Here is a 19256-nt window from a genome sequence, read left to right as displayed (position 1 = left end):
TCTGCTTCAGCACCCCAGGGTTCACAAGTTCAGATCCTGGGTGCGGACCTGTACATCGCTCATCAAGCCATGCTGTGGTGGTGTCCCACATACAAAATAGAGGAAGATTGGCACAGATGTTAGCTCAGGGCCAATCTTCCACACCAAAATAAATAAATAAATAAATAAATAAATAAATAAATAAAATTTAAAAAAATTTCTCACACAGCTAAGAATAGCAATCCTCATTCTATACTATATTCAATAGAACATAATTGTAACTAAATATATTAATACACCTAATACTGATATTGCAGATTATTGTTTATAGTTGAGAAGTCATATTAGAGAATAGAGATTCTACAACAATGATCCTTGACTCCTTTTTGAGTGATATACTAAAAAATATATATATACTAGCCAATTGAACTGAATCCTAACCTCCTCTGAATTACACACAGGTCCTTCCCACCACTACCCCCTTTCCAAAATAATCTCTCTTCTCTATAAGGTCTCTCAAAGTCCCTCTTTAATAATTGACAGATTATCAAAAAACTAGTTCTACATCTTTTCTCCTAAACTATATGCCAATTACCTATTTCTCACTCTTAATCCAAAAGAAATAAATCTCCCTTCCACATCCCAAATCAGTTACTGCTTTTATGCTGTTTCTCTTGATTTAGAGGTGGTTACAATTATTATTATTTCTACTATTAGTCATGGTCTTCCAGAGAATAGCAAGGCTATAATTCATGCTTTACTGCAATTGGTAAATCAGGCAAGTGAAAACCAGCAGAAGCCCATAATTTAAATCCTCTTTGGGTTTCTAATCTAAGTCTCTCACATTTGAGAATTAGGATCAGTAATATACAGTTAAAATTAAACCATGAAGCAAGCTTATATAAATTACTATAAAATCTAACTCTAACCCAGAAACTCATAAATTAAAAAATGAGATTGAAACTCTACTTTTAATCCTTAGTATTATACCTTAATACAATACATATCATGCTAAACAGATGTATATTTTGTTTTCATTTATATTGCCTGTTACATAGAGTAAGATTTTTTTGATCTAAACTAAAAGCCAATAATTTGAAGCTGACAAGTTATTCCTCTGAAAACTATTTTTCCAATTAATGAAATTCCAGAAAGCATTTTTATGTCATCAAATCTACACTCCATTTATTCTAAGTAATAGGAATTATATCCTCTTATCTTTTAGTTGTGATTTAAGTCTGACTCTTTTCTTTCCCATCCTCTCCTTTTTCCCTTTGATGCATGTTTTCTAAGAATCATAGATAAGCTGAAATTGCATGAGATTGAAAAACAGAAGAATTACCAGACTATTTCAGATGCCACAGAAGGAGGTGGTCTTTGATTCTATGCCCCCAAATCACATATGAACGGCTGCCCTATTATATTAGGGTGGAAGTCAACAGTTCCCTTTCCTTTCCTGTATCACTGAGGCCCTCCTCTTCTAGCTCCCCTTTGTCCACTTCTACATTGCCTACCAATACCTAGTATCTCTTCCACCCAGTCCCAGTCCCATCTTGCCTAAGTGCTGGCTGGCAAATGGAAATGGGAAAAGAAAAGGATGCTACAAAAGAGAAAGGAAGGAACTAACATTTCTTTAACACCTTTTTTTGTGCTACGCACTGGGCCAAGCATTTTATACACGTCATCTCACCTAATTCTACAACATCACTACAAAATTATTATTATCCTATCAGACTATTATCCTCATTGGACAGATGATGAAACTCAGGCTAAAAGACATCTTAAAAATGTGCCCAACATTTACACAGCTATCAAAGGTCAGAAAGGAAACAAGGGAAATCAAAAAACTGAAGGGAAGGCAAACTCTGCTCACCTTACTCCTTACCACCTCTCTCCAGTCCTCAACCCCAGGGCTTATCTTCAGGGGACCAGGAGCGCCAGTTGTCTCCAGCCTAATATTCTCACTGAGCCTTCAACTGTAGTAACGCTTAACTTTATCTTAAACTTAACTCTTAAATGTTACCTAGAATAAAGCCATACATACAGTCTCAGAGACAAATGAAGGGATGGAAAGATCTTTGGACTTCCATTTCCAGGAATATGGAGGACTAGATCTCCTAAAAAATCTCGTGCTACAAAATACCTAGAAATTCTGTAGTTTTATTTTTAATCTTTTTTGACATGCAACATAACTCAGCCAGCAAGAGAGAAGAGGAAATCTCCAGAAGTCAAAAAAAAAAAAAAAAAAAAGCTGGTAGCAGAACAGTGAGCAGATATTAACGCTTCAATAGCCCTGGGTGTTTTTGCAATACACCATACTCACACGGAACACTTCACTTCCAACACCTCTGACCACCAAATGTGTGGAGGTTTCCCCACACTGAGCAATTCTGTGACACTAGCTAGGTGTCCTATAATTTAACTCAATTCTAACAATATCTACCTGGAAATAGTGTTAAATCCCACAAGTTAAAGGTTCAGTCCCACAAAATAGCTTCCACCCCTCTTGAGATGCCAGTCACAAGTAGTAGGTCCCCAGCTTACCTACAACTTCTGTCTGATTTGCCTACAAATCAGAGGTTCCCATGACCCCCTCCTCAGGTGCGATTAATTTTCTAGAGTGGCTCACAGAACTTAGGGAAACACTTACGTACACTTATTAGTTTATCAGGGGATATGATAAAGGATTCAGATGAACAGCCAGATGAAGTGATACATAGGGCAAGGTCTGGGAGGGTCCCGAGCGCAGGAGCTTCTGCCCCCGTAGAGTTAGGGTGCATCATCCTCCTGGCGTGGATGTGTTCGCCCACCTGGAAGCTCTCTGAACCCCCTACTACTGGGATTTTATGGAGGCTTCCTCACATAGGCATGGTCAGTTATTGGCTCCATTTCCAGCCCCTCTCTGCTCCCTGGAAGATGGGGGCTGGGGCTGAAAAGTCCAAGCTTCTAATCATGGCTTGGTCTTTCTGGTGACCAACCCTCATCCAGGAGCCACCCAGGAGCCCACCCAGAGTCACCTCAGTAGAAAAAAAGATGCTCGTAGTGCTCTTATCACTTAGGAATTTACAAGGGTTTTAGGAGTCCTGTGTCAGGGATGGAGTCAAAGACAAATATTAGAACAAGAGATGCTCCTACTGCTATCACTTAGGAAATTTACAAGCGCTTTAAGAGCTCTGTGCCTGGGACCAGTGGCAGAGATCAATATATATTATTTTCTATTATCTCACACAAATCTAAACACATTGCTGTCAAATATCAAAAACAAATAAAATATCTTAAAGCAGCCAGAGAGAAAAGATAGATTATTATAAAGGAAAAACAGGGCCGGCCCCGTGGCTTAGCGGTTAAGTGCGCGCGCTCCGCTACTGGCGGCCCAGGTTTGGATCCCGGGCACGCACCAACACACTGCTTCTCCGGCCATGCTGAGGCCGCGTCTGACATACAGCAACTAGAAGGATGTGCAGCTATGACCTACAACTATCTACTGGGGCTTTGGGGGAATAATAGATAAACAAATAAAAAAATTAAAAAAAAAAAAAGGAAAAACAAACTGACAGCAGGCATCTCAACAGCAACAATAAAAGCCAGAATAAAATAAAATAATATCTTCAAACTGCTTACTGAGAGAAAATAATTGTCCATTTGAAATTGTATAACCAGCAAAACTATCTATCAAGAACAAGGGCAGTGGCCAGCCCGGTGGCATAGTGGTTAAGTTCACACACTTTGCTTTGGTGGCCCGGGGTTTGCAGGTTCAGATCCCGGGTGCAGACCTGCACACTGCTCATCAAGCCATGCTATGGCAGGCGTCCCATATAAAGTAGAGGAAGATGGGTACGGATGTTAGCCCAGGGCCAATCTTCCTCAGCAAAATGAGGAGGATTGGCAACAGATGTTAGCTCAGGGCTAATCTTCCTCACCAAAAAAAAAAAAAAGAAAAAAGAAAAAGAAAGAGGGCAAAATAAAAACATTTTCAGACAAATGAAAATTCTAAGTTTCACCAACAGAGCCTCACTAAAGGCAATTCTAATGAATAAACTTCAGAAAGAAGAAAAATGAACCCCAAAGGAAGGGGTTCCTTCCTTTGACATTCAAGAAGGAAAGACTTGGAAGGAAATTAGAAATTATGTGGTCAAAGCCAAACAGCCACTGACTGTATCAAACAAGAAAAACGATGTATAATTTGGATAAGAGGGAGGTATACTACTGAACAACAGTAAGAAGTAGAATGGGGGGAGGTTGAGTGAAATTAAAGTTCTTGTTTTGTTTTGGAAGAAGGCAGAAAATGTTTACTTTATTAGTAAAGAGATTTTATTCAGTAAAGTATGCAGGTTAGAAATTTAAGAGTAACAGTATAAGAAAAAAAAATGTTTAAATCTCAAATTAAAACCAAACAGCCTTGATCAAGCCAAAGAAGAGAGGAAAGGAGAAAAAAGGAAATGGAAACAAGCAGAACAAATGACATACAATAAGAAAGTGAAAATAAATTCAAATGTTTCCAGAAGGATGGCTGGATGTACATTTTCCTATTACTCCCGATAAGTATAACTAAAAACCCTGGACATTATGTATAAAACAAACATACGAAAGCTCTGAAAGGTAGACAGAAGAAGGCAGACAGGCTAGGGATCTTGGGACCCAAAGAAGAACAAGATGGTGAGTTCCCTGGGTATTCTTTTTGCCTCATATATGCCCGACTTAGAGTCTAAGAGGCTGGCATCCCAGAAACTACAATGGGTGCAGACACAAAAAGCCCTAAGAAAAAACTGCTCTCTTTATCTCAAAGTACCAGCAAAGGGGCAACCTAGGAAGACAGAAAACTTTTAGACAAAACTACTCTGCTGCAGCCAAACATTACAGAAAAAACTGGGGCCCTATCCCTGTTTCATTGGCAAAGGGCATGTAGGGAGCCTAGACTTCTATCCTCTCTCCACGCTGTAACAAGGCTTCTCAATATTCTCTCCAGAGTGATCTCAGAGAAGGCTGAGTAGGGTGGCACGTCTTTCATTTCTGATAGGTGATAATAAGAGATACTGCCACCAAAAGTAGAAGTGCAAATTACATGGGGAGCCCGACAGTAACAAAGCAGCCCTCCCCCTCCCTGCTGGGGTAGTATCAGAGGATGCTTGGTGGAGAGTTAAGACTTTCACCACTGCCTAGTGGTAATGAGACCACTCATTACCTCCACTAAAGGTGTCATTGGAGACTATGTGGTGAGCAGCTAGGGAGGTATGAGGGGAGGCCTGGCAGAACCAGAATTCCTACTCCCACCCAGCATTAGCGAGGAACAAACCCTCTCCCACAAGTGTCTGACACAGGCCAAGTGGGGAACCTGAACTCCTACAACCCACCTGGCAGTAACAAGGCAGTGCCCTCTTCCCTTGCCACGGTGGTGTCAGAGGAAGGCAGCTTTTAGAAAGTTTAAATAAGATCTAGAATCTCATAACACCAAAAATGTCTAGGTTTCAATAAAATCCAGTCCACATACCAAGAACCAGGAAGATATCAAGCTGAATTAAAAATAGAATCAACAGATGCCAACACCATGATGAAAGAGATTTTAGAATTATGTGACAAAGTTTAAAACAGCCATCATAAAAATGCCTCCACAAGCAATTACCAGCATGGCTGAAACAAGTGGAAAAAACAGAAAATCTTAGCAAAGAAGTAGAAAATATAAAGAAGAACCAAATGGAATTGAAAAATACAATAATTGAAATATAAAAATTCAATGACTGGGCTAGACAGCAGAATGAAAGGGACAGAGGAAAAAAATATCAGTGAATTCAAAGACAGAACAATGAAAATTACTCAATCTGAACAAGAGAAAATAGATGGAAAGAAAATGACCAGAGCTTCCTGAGACTATAACAAAAGATAACATTCATGTCATCAGAGTCCCAGAAGGAGAGGAGACAAAGGGCAGTGCTTTAAAAGTACTCAAAGAAATAACGGCTGGAAATTTCTCAAATTTGGCAAAAGACATACATCTACAGATTTAAGGAGTGAGTGAATCCCAAACATAAATTCAAAATTCCACACCTAGACACATCATAGTCAAACTTCTGAAAACTAATTACAAAAAAAATCTTGAAAGCAGCAAGAAGTGGAAACACAATTTGAATGAGAGTGGATTTCTCATCTGAAATCACGCAGGCCAGAAGGAAGCGGCATGATATATTTCACATGCTGAAAGAAAAGCACTGTCAAGCCAAATCCTATATCCAGAGAAAATATCCATCAGGAATGAAGAGGAAATCAAGACATTCCCAGAGAAGGCAAACTAAGAGAATTTGTCACCAGCTGCATTAAAAGAATGGTTTTTAATAAAACCTTCCCTAAAAGAATGGCTTAAAGAAGTTCTCTAAATGAAAAAACAATGCTAAAAAAGGTATCTTGGAACATCAGAGAGGAGGAAAGAATATGTTAAGCAAAAACATGGGTAAATAGAATTTACTTCTCTCGACACTTTCAAACTATGTTGGACAATGGAATCAAAAATTATAATGCTATCTGATGTAGCTCTAAATGTATGTTGAGGAAATATTTAGGACAAATATATTGTAAATGGGGAAGTGTAAAAAGACATAAAAGGAGGTCAAGTTTCTATATCTCACTAGAACTGGTAAAATGAAGACACTGATAGTCTGTGATAAGTTATGTATATATAATACTTAGAGCAATGACCGTGATAAGTTATGTATATATAATACTTAGAGCAATGACTTTAAAGACTACACAAAGAGATACATTCAAAATCACTACACATAAATTAAAATGGAATTCTAAAAATTTTCAAGTAACCCACAGAAAGGCAGGAAAAAAGAAATAAGAGAAAGAAAAAAGAAAACAAAAAATAAAATGGCAGATTTAATTATAAAATAGCAATAATTACATTAAAGTTAAATGGTATAAATGTACCAATTAAAAAATAAACTGGCAGAGTGGATTAAGAAACATAAGCTTTCTACAGGAAATTCACTTTAAATATAACAGTATAGTTAGGTTGAAAGTAGAAGGATGGAAAAAGTTATATCATGCAAACATTAATCAAAAGAAAACAAGAATGGCTACATTAATGCCAGAATATGTATAGAGAAAATATATATGTTAATATACATTAGAAATATATATGTGAGGGCCAGCCCCGTGGCTTAGCAGTTAAGTGCGCACGCTCTGCTACTGGTGGCCCAGGTTCGGATCCCGGGCGTGCACGGACGCACCGCTTGTCTGGCCGTGCTGAGGCTGCATCTCACATACAGCAACTAGAAGGATGTGTAACTACGACATACAACTATCTACTGGGGCTTTGGGGAGGGAAAAAAAAAGAAGGATTGGCAACAGATGTCAGCTCAGAGCTGGTCTTCCTCAGCAAAAAGAGGAGGATTAGCATGGATGTTAGCTCAGGGCTGATCTTCCTCACAAAAAAAAAAAAAAGGAAAAAAAAAGAAAGAAATATGTATGTGTTATTATATATAATATATAATTATCTTTTACATATTGTATATTAAATATATATTAATACATAAATAATAATAATACATATATAGAGTGTAATATAAAATGGATTTTAGGGCCAAAAGATGGAACTGAGACATAAGATATTATATAATGGATCAATGCACCAAGACATAGCAATCCTAAATGTGTATGCACCTAACAACAGAGCTGCAAAATTATGTGAAGCAAAAACTGATTGAACTAAAAGGAGAAATAGACAAATCCACAATTATAGCTGGAGACTTCAACACCCCTCTCTCAATAATTGACAGAACTAGACAAAAAAATCAGCAACGATATAGTAGAACTCAACAACACCATCAACCAATCTAATCAACATTTATAGAACACTCCACCTAAAAGCGGAATACGCATTCTCTTTGTGTACCCATGGAACATATATCAAGACAGGTCCTACCCCAAGCTTAACAAATCTTAACAAATTTAAACAAATTGAAATCATACAGAGTATGTTCTCTGACCACAATGGAATCAAACTAGAAATCAATAACAGAAAGATAGCAAGAAAATCTCCAAACACTTGGAAACTAAGCAATATACTTCTAAACAATCCAAGGATCAAAGAGAAAGTTTCAAGGGAAATAAAAAGATACTGATGTTGAAATGAATTAAAATGAAAACACAGCATATCAAAATCTGTGGGACACAGATAAAGCAGTGCTGAGCAGGAAATTTATAGCACTAATTGCATACAATAGAAAAAAGGATAAGTCTGAAATAAATAATCCAATCTCCCACCTTAAGGACCTAGCAAAAGAAGAAAATAAATCAAAAGAAAGTAAAAGCAAAGAAATAATAAAGATAAAAGCAGAAACCAATGAATTGAAAGCAGAAAAACAATACAAAAAAAATCGATGAAACAAAGCTGCTGCTTTAGAAAGATTAAAAATTTGACAAACCTCTAGTAAGATTGACAAAGAAAAAAAGACACACATTACATTACATACCCTGCAGACATCAAGAGGATAACAAGGAAGTGCTATGAGTAGCTCTACACATAAATTTGTCAAATTAGATTAAATGAACCAATTCTTCGAAAAACACAAATTAACACAACTCATCCAATATGAAATAGATCATTTGAATAGCACTACAACTATAAGGAAATTTAATTAAAAACTTAAAAGACTCAATTTAAAAAAACAAATCTCCAGGTCCAGATAGTTTCACTGGACTATTCTACCAAACATTTAAAGAAGAATTAATACCAATTCTACACAATCTCTTCCAGAAAAAAAGAGGGTCATTTCCTAAATCATTTTATTGCCCTGATACAAAAACTGGATACAGTACAAAAAAAGAAAACTATAGGCCAATATCTCTTATGACTATAGATGCAAAAATTCTTAAAAATTTTAGCAAATAGAATTCAGTAACACATAAAAAGAAATATACACTGAACAAGCAGAGTTTATTCCAGGGATGCAATGTTGGTTTAGTATTCAAAAATCAAGCAATGTAATCCACCATATTAACAAGCTAAAGAAAAAAAATCACATGATCATATCAATTCAGAAAAAATATTTGACAAAACTCAACACCCAATCATGAGAAAAAAAAAATCTCAGAAAAATAGGAACAGAGGGGAGCTTCCTAAACTTGACAAAGAACATCTACAAAAATCCTACAGCTAACATCATACTTAATGGTGAGAACCTAGATGCTTTCCTCTTAAGATCAGGAACAAGGCAAGGATATCTGCTGTCACCACTCTTATTCATCATAGTGCTGGAAATTCCAGCCAGTGCAATAAGACAAGAAAAGGAAATAAAAGGCATAGAGATAGGAAAGGAAAAAATAAAACTGTCCCTATTTGCAGCTGACAAGACTGTCTATGTAGAAAATCCCAAGGAATTTACCAAAGAACTCTTAGAACTAATAAGTGAGTTCAGCAAAGTTTCAGGTACAAGATAAATGCATAAAAATCTATTGTATTTCTATATACTAGCAATGAACATATGGACACCAAAATGAAAACTACAATACCATTTAAAATCACTCAAAAACAAAATGAAATGCTTAGATGTATATCTAACAAAACATGTACAGGACTTGCATGCTGAAAGTTACAAAAGGCCTCATACAAGAAATCAAAGATCTAAATAAATGGAAAGACACACCATGTTCATGGATTGGAAGACTCAACACAGTAAAGAAGTTAATCCTTTCCCAAACTGATATACAGGCTTAATGCAATTCCTATCAAAATCCAAGCGAGATTTTTTATAGATATAGACAAGATTATTCCATAATTTATATAGAAAGACAAAGCAACTAGAATAGCTTAAACAATTTTGAAAAAGAATAAAGTGGAAGGAATCAGTCTACCAGATTTCAAAGCCTATTACATAGCTATAGTAAGCAGGACTGTGTAATATTGGCAGAGGGATAGACATATAGATCAATGAAGCAAAATAGAGGACCCAGAAGTAGACCCACATATATATGTCCAACCAATTTTTTTTTTTTTTGGCGAGGAAGATTAGCCCTGAGCTAACATTTGTTGCCAATCTTCCTCTTTTTGCTGAGGAAGATTGGCCCTGAGCTAACATCTGTGCCCATCCTCCTCTACTTTATATGTGGGCTGCCTGCCACAGCATGGCTTTATAAGTGGTACATAGATCTGCACCCGGTATCCAAATCTGCGAACCCCAGGCTGCTGAAGCGGAGCGCGTGATCTTAAAACCACTATGCCACCAGGCCAGCCCCCCAACCAATTTTTCAAAAAGGTGCAAAAGCATTCAATGGAAGAAAGAGAGGCTTTTCAACAAATGATGCTGAAGCAATTGATCATCCATCAGCAAAAAATGAAAATCTAAGTCTCATGCCTTATATAAATATTAACTCAAAATGGATCAGGGATTTAAATGTAAAACTATAAAACTTTTAGGAAAAAAACAGGGGAAAATATTTAAGAAGCAGGAGTAAGCAAAGAGTTCTTAGATTTGACACTAAAAGCAGGATCCATAAAAGGAAAAATTGGTAAGTTGGGCTTCATCAAAATGAAAAACTTGCTCTTTGGAAGATCCAGATAAGAACATGAAAACAAGCTACAGAATGGGAGAAAATATTTACAAACCACATATCTGACAAACGCCTAATATCTTGAATGTATAAAGAACTCCCAAAATTCAACAGTAAAAACACAATCTATCAGACAATGGGCAAAAGACATAAGAGACATTTCACTGAAAAGGATATACAGATGACAAATAAGCACATGAAAATATGTTTAACATCATTAGCCATTAGGGAGATGGAAATCAAAACCACAACAGGATATTGCTACACATCTATCAGAAGGGCTAAAATAAAAAATAATGGCAACACCCAAATACTGGCGAGGATGTAAAGAAACTGAATTGCTCATGTTTCTGGTGGGGATGTAAAATGGTACAGCCACTCTGGAAAATCGTTTAGCAGTTTTTTAGAAAACTAAACATGCAACTATCATATGACCCAGCAATTATACTCCTGGGCATCTATCCCAGAGAAATGAAAACTTATGTTCACAGAAAAACCTATACACGAAATGTTTATAGCAGTTTTATTCCTAACAGTCAAAAACTGGAAAATAACCCAGATGTCTTTCAACATGGATGAAACTGGGGCTGGCCCCATAGCAGAGTGATTAAGTTCAGTGCACTCTGCCTCAGCAGCCTGGGTTTGTGGGTTCAGATTCTGGGTGCAGACCTACACCACTCCTCGGCCACACTGTGGCGGCGATCCACATATAAAGTAGAGGAGGATTGGCACAGGTGTTAGCTCAGGGCTAATCTTCCTCAGCAATATGGATGAAACTTAAGGACATTATGCTAAGTAAAATAAGCTAGTTACAAAATGACAAATACTCTACGATTCCACTTATATGAGGTATCTAAAGTAATCAAATTCATGGGAACAGGTAGTAGGATGGTGGTTAACCAGGGGAGGGGGAAATGAGTTGTTTAATGGGTATAAAGTTCCAGTTTTGCAAGAGGATAAGAGTTCTGGAGATTGGTTGCACAACAATGTGAATGTACTCCTAAACTGTACACTTAAAATTGGTTAAGATGCTAAATTTTATGTTATGTATATCTTACCACAAGCAAAAAATTTTAAAAACACATTCATCATATAATTTTAACCTTGTGTCTCATTATCAGTAACTGCCCACATAGCATACTATAAATCCTCATTTTGTACAAACCTAGAAATTATTCTGAACAATTATATTGCATAATATTCTCCATGTTAAGAAAAAAGATTAATTTGTTAACTGTATACATTTAAAATATACCACAATTTTTAACCTTTGCTTGGTATTTATTTAATATATCCTCAAAAATAAAATTGGGCAGGTTTCTCTAGACCTCTGAGAGTCCTTGTATCCTCTTCACACTCCCCTTTTCAACCACCTTTCCCTTTCCCCAACCTCTTTTCTAATTCTTTACCCTTCTAGTGCCCCCATCCCATTTCTACAGAATCCTCACCCTGCAGGTCCTCAACCCAGGGGCTCCTGTCATTTCTGCCTCCCATCCCTGCCCAGCAGCCTGCATTCATCTTTTTGAGCCAGAACTGCTAACCAGGGAAACTGCCACTAGCTGCTTGGACTTGGGGGAATTTCCAGTCCTGCTTGTCAGAAACTGGCATGGAATGTTGTAGAACTGGGGTAAGGAGTGCCAAGTTACAAAGTAGCAAGGCTTTCAGAACAGACTTTTGCATGAGGCTGAAGTCAAAGCTCAGGAACTACTTTCAAAGTGAGGATGAGAAAGTTGATAGAATTGGCTAAATCTCTCACTAAACATTGGTGGCACAGGTCCCTTTGTTTGTCCAATACACAATCGCAGTCACTGTTAGGAAACCACATAGCCTGCAAATAAAGGGACAATTGGTTGGGTCAACACTGTACTTCTAACAAACACTAGTCCTTAGTGGAAGTCAGGATAGGTAGAAATGGATTCCAGACACATACACAGGTAAACTATCAGCTTTCCATACCAGAGCCTGGACCAGAGAGACCTGACCTGAATCCCAACTAAGCATGTTACTCCAAATTGTTCTGCAGCTAGTAGGAAGAAATAGTGCCATAGTTTCATGAGTGTCTCTGGCCAATGGTATCCAGAATCAGGCTTCCCCCTCTTAGTGACCACAAAGCCAGCTTCAAGGGAATACAGTCACACAGGGCTCCCACTCAGAAGGGCCTGTGCTTGATTTAATGCTGTGCTATTGGCATCTTGAAATTTTTTATAATTTTATCTTTGGGCCGGCCCCGTGGCTTAGTGGTTAAGTGCGTGCACTCTGCTGCTGGCAGCCCGGGTTCGGATCCCGGGTGCGCAGCGACGCACCGCTTCTCCGGACATGCTGAGGCTGCGTCCCACATACAGCAACTAGAAGGATGTGCAGCTATGACATACAACTATCTACTGGGGCTTTGGGGAAAAAAATAAATACAATAAAATTATTAAGAAAAAAATAATAATAATTTTATCTTTGAACTTATATTTTGTAAGTGAAGTTCAATGGGACAATGGATCATGCATGTGAGCAGAGAAGATATGTGGAAGAAAGAAAACAGCTTTATATTTAAGTACATTTAACAGCAATTTTTTCTTGCTTTTGAAAAAAGCATTTTCATTTTGCATTGGGCCTGGCCAATTAGGTAGCCAGTCCTGCATGACCACCACATTTTCCCAGCAGGACACATCAACAACTGTCTAAAATCTGCCAACTAGATACTCTAGTTCTGCTTCAAAGAACCTGGAACTTTATGGTACTTTGTGCTTTTTTTCCCCTTTAATTTCACAAAATACATTTATTAGAGGGAAATTAGAAAATATGGTCAATCAAAAAGAATATATTGGGGCTGCCCGGTGGCGTGGTGGTTAAGCTCACGTGCTCCACTTCAGCAGCCTAGGTTCGAGGGTTCAGATCCTAGGTGCAGACCTACACATCGGTTGTCAAGCCATGCTGTGGCAGCATCCCATATACAAAAATAGAGGAAGATTGGCACAGATGTTAGCTCAGGGACAATCTTCCTCACCAAAAAAGAAAAATATATAAAAGTCATTGCTAATCCCAAGATCCAGAGATAACCACTCTTAATATTTTGACATATATCCTGTTTATATGCACATATACTCATTTTTGTAAAAACGAATATTAAATCACATATTTTTTTAGTAATCTGCTTTACTATATTAATATATTAAAAATATTTTTTCTAAACAAATGGGACTACATCAGAATAAAGAATTTTTTGCAAAGCAAAGGAAACCAGGAACAAAACGAAAAGACAACCCACCAAATGGGAGAAAATATTTGCAAATCATATATCCAACAAGGGGTTAATTTCCAAACTATATAAAGAACTCATACAACTCAACAACAAAAAACAAACAACCTGGGGCCGGCCTGGTGGTGTAGCAGTTAGGTTCACGTGTTCCACGTTGGTGGCCCAGGGTTCGCTGGTTCGGATCCTGGGCGCGAACATACTCACCGCTCATTAAGCCACGCTGAGGCAGCGTCCCACATAGAAGAGCTACAACTCTACAACTATGATGCACAACTATGTACTGGGGCTTTGGAGAGAAAAAAGAAAAATAGAAGATTGGCAACAGATGTTAGTGCAGGGCCAATCTTCCTTAAAAAAAAAAAGTGATCAAAAAATAGGCAGAGGATATGAACAGACATTTTTCTAAATAAGATATACAGATGGCCAACAGGCACATGAAAAGATGTTCAACATCACTAATCATTAGAGAAATGCAAATCAAAACTACAATGAGATATCACCTTACACCTGTTAAAATGGCTATAATTACCAAGACAAAAAATAAATATTGGAGAGGATGTGGAGAAAAGGGAACCCTCATACACTGCTGGTGGGAATGCAAACTAGTGCAGCCACTATGGAAAACAGTATGGCAATTTTTCTCAAAAAATTAAAAACAGAAATACCATACGATCTAGCTATCCCACTACTAGGTATTTTTCCAAAGAATTTGAAATCAACAATTCAAAGAGACTTATGCACCCCTATCTTCATTGTAGCATTATTCACAATAGCCAAGACATGGAAGCAATCCAAGCGCCCATCAACTGATGAATGGATAAAGAAGATGTGGTATATATACACAATGGAATACTACTCAGCCATAAGAAAAGACAAAATCATCCCATTTGCAACGACATGGATAGAACTTGAGGGTATGATGTTAAGCGAAATAAGCCAGAGAAAGACAAACAACACGTGATTTCACTCATACATGGAAGATAAAGAAACACATGGATAAAGAGAACAAATCAGTGGTTACCAGAGGGGAAGGGGGTTGGGGGGTGGGTGAAAGAGGTAAAGGGGCACATATGGTGATGCATAAAAATTAGACTATTGGTGCTGAGCACAATGCAGTCTATAGAGAAACTGATAATACTGTACACCTGAAATTACACAATGTTATAAACCATTATGACCTCAATAAAATAATTGAAAAAAAATAAAAAATAAAAATATTTTTTCATGTCACTAAATATATATATTTTTATTTTCTAAAGGAAATAAATTTGTTGATTTTTCTAATTATAAAAATATTAGCTCAATGGGGGAAAGCATCAGGCAATAGAGAAATGTATAAATAACAAAGCAAAAATTGTACTTAATCTCACCATCCATAATCATTGCTAACAATTTGGTACAGATACTTTGAGATTTTCTATGTATATATATATATATATATAAATACACATATAAGTTATGTATTATATATACATATTTTAAAAAATAGGATCACACTACGTATAGTCATATAATCTTTTTTATTTTCCTATAGAATATGGCTATATTTCCCTGTGAATATAGATCACTATATACTTGTACATAAATGAGATTACCCTATACATAATATTCTTCATACTGATTTTATCTCCTAACAATATGATCTAAAAGTCTTTCCCATTCCAACACATATAGATTTCTTATTCTTTGTAGTGACCAAAGAGTTATTTTTTTTTAAAGATTTTATTTATTTATTTATTTTCCCCTTAAAGCCCCAGTAGATAGTTGTATGTCATAGCTGCACATCCTTCTAGTTGCTGTATGTGGGACGCAGCCTCAGCATAGCGGGAGAAGCAGTGCATCGGTGTGCACCCAGGATCCAAACCCGGGCCGCCAGCAGCAGAGCGCGCGCACTTAACTGCTAAGCCACGGGGCCGGCCCAAGAGTTATTTTTTTATGGTAACATTGGTTTATAACATCATATAAATTTCAGGTGTACATCATTATACTTCTATCTCTGCATAGATTACATCATGTTCACCGCCAAAAGACTAATTACAATCCATCACCACACACATGTGCCTAATCATCCCTTTCGCCCTCCTCCCTCCCCCCTTCCCCTCTGGTAACCACCAATCCAATCTGTCTCTATGTGTTTGTTGTTGTTTTTATCTTCTACTTTTGAGTGAGATCATCCAGTATTTGACCTTCTCCCTCTGACTTATTTCACTTAGCATAGTACCCTCAATGTCCATCCATGTTGTCACAAATGGCTGGATTTCATCGTTTCTTATAGCTGAGTAGTATTCCACTGTGTATATATACCACATCTTCCAAAGAGTTATCAAAGTAAGAGTTATTAATACTCATTGTGTAGATTTATTATAATGTAACTATTCCTCAGATGATAAACATTTAGGCTGTTTCTAGTTTTTCAATTATTAAAACAATACTATGATGAACATTTGGTTATATATACTGTGTGTGTGTTATGTATATGAGTGTGTATCTTTGGACTCTTGTCCAATTATTTCTTTAGAATAAACTACTAGATGTGTAATGGCTGGATTAAAGAATACAAACATGAAATTTATACTTTACAGTTCATATTGAGCAAATATGTGTAGCTTCTTTATTTTTTTCTATCTAAGGTTTCTCAAAAACTCCTATCCCTCTGGACGATACAGGAGGCATGCAGATATAAACTTGCCAATTAAAGATATCATTAACTCAAAGTTTAAAAAATAATGTTTTTCTATTTCAAATAATCTCCTTTGGGTAAATGTTCAGACTTTCAAGATTTCTCTCCTTTCTCTTTCCCAAGATGTTCTCATGGCAATTGAGGGTGGAACCCTGGCCATTGGCTGTCCTTTGGGTCTCTGTTGGCCTTTCATTCCATGTTGTCTCTGGGTTATCTTCTGAAGCCCATGAGGGCTGGTGCTGGTGTCTTTACCTATTCTAGTCTCTGAGACTAATAATGTCAACCTTCTTGGCTCTATCATGTGGCACCCTCATCACAGCTTATTGGTATGGGAGCTCCTACACAGGCATGACTACAGTCCCTACGACTCATCTCTAGAGGGTGGTCACCCATAGCATCTGCTTGGTGTCATCTCATTTGGAGAGTAAGCTGGCCCATGTCCCATTAACTTTCCAGAACATAGTCCAGATCCCAGCTATGCCAATCTTTGGCCCATGGGAAACTAGGAGATAATTTTTTTCCTTCTTACAACTCACTATGCCATCATGCCATTTTCTTTTTTCTTTTCTTTTCTCTTTTTTTTTTTTTTTTTTTTTGCTGAGGAAGATTTGCCCTGAGCTAACGTCTGTTGCCAATCTTCCTTTTTTTGCTTGAGGAAGATTAGCCCTGAGCTAACACCTGTGCCAATCTTCCTCTGTTTTGTGTGTGAGTTGCCACCACAGTATGGCTGATGAGTGGTGTAGGTCTGTGCCTGGGATCCAAACCCGCGAACCCGGGCTGCTGACTCGGAGCATGTCAAACTTAACCACTACACCACGGGGCCGGCCCCATCATGCCATTTTTAACCTCTTATCTGGGTGGCATCATGTTGGACATGATACTTCTCTAGGGGAGCTTACTATTTTCCCAGCCTGCACCTGGGGATGCAAAAGAACTGGTTCTACTGCTCTAAGAATCTCCCAAACTTATTTGGGACTACCTCCTTCTTCCTAGGCAGCCCCCTCTAGGAACCAGAAAGGTCTATATTTTATTTTTTCTTCCTACTTGGACAAGACAAAATGTCCCTTCCTTCTCAAGGTGGCATGCACTCTCTCCATTCCCTGGGGACATATGATGGAAAGCTATCAGATTACCAAAAAGGAAACACATTGAGAGGTATTTCAAAAAATATCCATGTCACACATTTTAATGCCTTAATACATATTAGTTACTGAATTATCCTACAAAATATAGTACCAATTTAAACTCCCAGTAGCAGTATATGAGACGTCCTTTCCCATAGTCCTTCAACAGTGGGCACTAAAATTGGTCAACTTGTGCAAAATCTTGTTATCTCAATCTTTTAGTTTGTATTTCTTTGAGTATTAGTGGTTGACAGTTTTCGATGTTTATTTGTTCTTTTGTGAATTTCCTCTTCATGATCTTTGCCCATTATTCTACTCATCTTTTTACATTTTCCTTATTGATTTATGAGAGCTCTTTATATAATAAGAATATTAACCCAAGTTCGCCATTTGTCTTTTAATTTCATTTACGGTATTTTTTGCTTTTCAGAATTTTTAAAATTCATGCTTAGAAGGGCTGATTATATGAATATGTATCTACATTTTATTCTGCACCTTTATGTTTTAACGTTTTCATTTAAGTAATATCTTTGAAATTTATTTTGGTGCAAGAGGTGAGGTAAGGCTCTTTACTTCCCAAACGGTTAACAAGTTGTCATAATGTCCTGATGTTCTTTGTAAAGAAGAAAAATATAGAACTCTTGATTTTCTAGAAAACTGTGGCTTCAATGTAGTAACTGTAAGTGACCACTATAAACTTCCTTTATTTTCTGACTACACCAACCCTGAGGAACCTAGGTCTAAGCAAAGTTCAATCTCCTAGGCACATACTTATCTGGATTTGGTGAATGGTAAATAGAAAGGGACCTTCCAGATGTGTCTTGGAGAGGTAGAATATCTGACAATGCCCACTGCCCTGTGTCGAACACCCTGACCATTTTCCAAAGACCAATCACTGGGATTCCTCACAACTTCCTGGCCAGAGTTGCACTAGTCTGGAAGAACTCCCTGCATCTCAGCTATTACAGAATCATTCCTGAGCCAACCCAGAGATGTTTATTTTAGAAAGCTTAGAAGTACAAAGCACAAGTTCTCTTTGGTGGAGATATCTTCAGGATGATGGACAAACTATCAATTATCTTGGAGTGGAAAACCCCCTGAACTATTAAGGACATCAACCAATTACTGGAGTTTCCCCAGTTTTCCGCCTCCTTCCTAATAACCCTACTAATAGAACTACTCAAGAAGGAAGGCTTTTATATAGTCCCTAGATGCAGCCACACCATGCCAGCAACTGAAATCCCTGTTTACTTCTGCCTTTATCCTTGCCTACCCTATCCCAACAGGCGCTGAGGTTCTTAAAACCAGCCTCCAATTCTATGGAGAGAGCCATTAATCGTGTTTCCTCCAAAAATATACTACTTTACTCCTGTACCTACTTCTTAAGGAATCTGGCTTTGGTTGAAGTTAAGAATATAGTGTGGAAACAGGAATTCCTGTCTTCTAGCTGTAGACATACTACTTCTTCAAAGTCCTCAAGTCCCTGTAATACTAAGGTCAGAACACCATTGGATCAAGTAATTAGACAAATCAGAAAACTCAGTTTTTGACAAATGGAGGGCAGTATTTGTAGAGATATTTGTTTCACATCCAATATAGCTGGGATCACTAACTAGATGCCCTATCACATAAGCCAGAATACCAGGGAGTCCCAGAGACTGCCCCTGCCCCCAAGAGA

General features: G+C 37.5%; 1 long non-coding RNA gene across 2 annotated transcripts in view; it reads right to left on the bottom strand.

Moving 5' to 3' along the window:
- Positions 1-19256, bottom strand: part of LOC147911803 (uncharacterized) — a 63471-nt gene that overhangs the window by 43092 nt on the left and 1123 nt on the right. The window lies entirely within an intron of this gene.

This window comes from Ceratotherium simum, chromosome X (assembly GCF_057802395.1).
Source record: "Ceratotherium simum simum isolate JZ-2026a chromosome X, ASM5780239v1, whole genome shotgun sequence".
NCBI lineage: Eukaryota > Metazoa > Chordata > Mammalia > Perissodactyla > Rhinocerotidae > Ceratotherium > Ceratotherium simum.
Note: the sequence above shows the minus strand (reverse complement) of the source record. Positions and strands in the feature narration are given on the sequence as shown.